This window comes from Octopus sinensis, linkage group LG18, assembly GCF_006345805.1.
Source record: "Octopus sinensis linkage group LG18, ASM634580v1, whole genome shotgun sequence".
NCBI lineage: Eukaryota > Metazoa > Mollusca > Cephalopoda > Octopoda > Octopodidae > Octopus > Octopus sinensis.
The window spans coordinates 2316600-2319910 of NC_043014.1; positions in this window are offsets into that span (position 1 = coordinate 2316600).

Consider the following 3311-nt stretch of genomic DNA (forward strand, 5'->3'; position numbering starts at 1 on the left):
TTTTTTGTTAAATATTGTCATTGTTTTTGTTGAATAAAATTTATTGGAAAAAAGCTGAATATTGCATAGCTTAATGCATGAAAGTACTAGTTTAATCAGAATGGACATTTGATATTCTATCATTTCATTATATTATATCATATTATTATAAGATTGTTGATAAAACGTGAAAATCAAAGTTGGAATTTCTTTGAGGGCAAAGATATAGAAAAAACTTGAATAATGTTTGTCACTTGTGTTTTAAACCCTGTCAGTCAGCAGCGGGTCTTAAAAGTCACCAAAGGGCTTATCAGCAGAGTGATTGTGATGGGCGTATGTGTTGATGGGGTGGCTATCACCTCTCAAAATTAAGTAATCATAAGTGTGTGTGTATGTGTGTATGTATACATACACACAGACACATATATAAGTGCTTATATATGTTTTACACACACACACACACCTTGGGCAAGTGTCTTCTACGATAGCCTCGGGCTGACCAAAGCCTTGTGAGTGGATTTGGTAGACGGAAACTGAAAGAGGCCCGTCGTATATATGTATATATATATATGTGTGTGTGTGTGTGTGTGTGTGTATGTTTGTGTGTCTGTGTTTGTCCCCCTAGCATTGCTTGACAACTGATGCTGGTGTGTTTATGTCCCCGTTACTTAGCGGTTCGGCAAAAGAGGACCGATAGAATAAGTACTGGGCTTACAAAAGAATAAGTCCCGGGGTCGATTTGCTCGTCTAAAAGGCGGTGCTCCAGCATGGCCGCAGTCAAATGACTGAAACGAGTAAAAGAGTAAAGATAGTAAAGAGTACACCATGTGATCTTGGAGGTAGAGAATACTTCTGATGACATAAAGCAGATATATTACATCATTTCTGCTTTTAATGCAATTTAAATACACCCTATGGTCCATATTTATTAACCAACATCAATAATCGCTGTCGTACAAACCGCTCCCGAAAACCTGTTTTAAGGCATTCTTAGAATGTAATCGTATTGAAATCTTAACACATGACGTAATGTATAATTTATCCTACTTTTTGGGGCCATGTCATGCGATATTTATGCATTATCATGGTGTCCTTTGTTGAGGGCTTGTCATGTGATATGTGTACGTTGAATGATATCATGTGAGGCAATTCGATGGCTGGTGAGTCATGTACGCTTTCCCTCTCTCTCTCACCCTCTCCCTCTTTCTCTCTCTCTCCTCTCTCTCTCTCTCTCTCTCTCTCTCTCTCTCTCTCGGTGGTTGATACTCGGCTGTCTTCTATTATGTTACTGGGTTGGTATTTGCCCTTAGTTCTTGGTTGCGTGAGCACGTTGGTGGCGGGAAGGTGAGGGCACGGTTGTGACTCAGTGTACGGCGATGTCATGGGCAGATTGTTTTTAAGGCTTGGGGGAAGGGGAGAAGAATGAGGAGGCGGGGATGAGGCGGGGGAGCGGTTTTGATGAAGTAGCCACTGAAGATAATAGAAAGAGAGGAAGATGATGATGATGATGATGATGATGATAATGCGGCGAAGGAGGAGGATGAACATACATACATACATACATACATACATACATACATACATACATACATACATACATACATGCATACATATTTACATATACGGTGGTTATCAACTCATAGACAAGTATGACCACCACTAACAAATTATCCAAGATGTCAAACACAGTGGCGGTCAGCAATGTCCGTGCCGAAGTTTAAAGTCCATAACTTTGCAAAACACATTTTCTAAACTTTTTTTTATCAACATTCCAAATATGGAATTTTGTATCATTATTAGAGACCAGCTCCTTTCATACAGGAAGAATACAAATTATTAAACACAGGGTCGGTCGACATGCATATATACATACATAAATCGATCAACATCAATGGAAATTGTAGCTGTGATACCAGTGCCGGTGGTACGTAAGAGAACCATCCGAACGTGGCCGTTGCCAGCGCCGCCCCGACTGGCCTCGTGCCGGTGGCACGTAAAAAGCACCATCCGATCGTGGTCATTTACCAGCTTCGTCTGGCACCTGTGCCGGTGGCACGTAAAAATCACCCACTACACTCACGGAGTGGTTGGCGTTAGGAAGGGCATCCAGCTGTAGAAACATTGCCGGATCAGACTGGAGCTTGGTGCAGCCTTCTGGCTTCCCAGACCCCAGTTAAACCGTCCAACCCATGCCAGCATGGAAAGCGGACGCTAAACGAAGATGATGAGATGATGATATTGTTAAATAGAATCTATGCTTACTTTCCGGAACTCATGGTTTCATGCTGACAAAAATACAAACAAGAACGCATCATGCATACATATATACATTCATATACGCGTGTGTGTGTGTGTATATGTATATACACACACACGACACACACACATACTCTATGAAAGGAGCTGGTTTCTAATAATTATACAGATTTGAAAAAATTAAGATGTATAAACAAGAGGCATATAATTGATTGCCTCGTGTTTATATATTTAATCTGAGGTGTACCTGTTGATAACGATTTCACCTGGCAAATTATCTTATTTACTAAACTAAAATCAGGAACCAATTGGTCCAGGAAACTAGATGGTAAAATTTCTTATTTTTCATTTCGTTCCTTTTGGGATTTTATTCCTAATTTTGTGGTTTTGGAACCTAGCTGTTCTTTCTAGCGTGTTGAATCCTATGAGTGGATTCCTCTTAAGTGTTTAAATGTACACTGTATTTTATGAGTAATATATATATATATATATATATATATATATACATTATATAAAGGGCTTAGTAAAATAAATTACTTTGCCGCATACTGAACTCATTAGAAATAGTAGCTAAAAAAACTTTTTAAAACTATTTCTAATACATAAAGAAAACCTCTCTCATATAGTGTTTGCTCAATTCAACTCACGAAGTATGGGGGTAAAGGACATTAAAAAAATCAAATGCAAAGAAGGTTATATATATATATATATAAATATATATATATATGTAAACAGTAAAAAATAAATACAGACATGGACAAGAACATGAAACACCAAAGAGACGACACAAGAACCATAGGACGGGACATTCGAAGCCCTCAGTCATCAGTCAAGAACCAGATCATCTTCGCAATTTCGGCTGATTAATCTTGTATATATACATATATATATAAATATGCATATATATATATATATACATACACACATGTACTCACTATAAATGTACAAATACAAACTACAAAGTCACACACGCAGATACAGATGCGGACACGCGCAGAATTGCTGAAGCATGGAACAACAACCGACATCAGTTGTTAGCTGTCGAGACACTGCTCCTTCAAAACTTCCATGCTTCC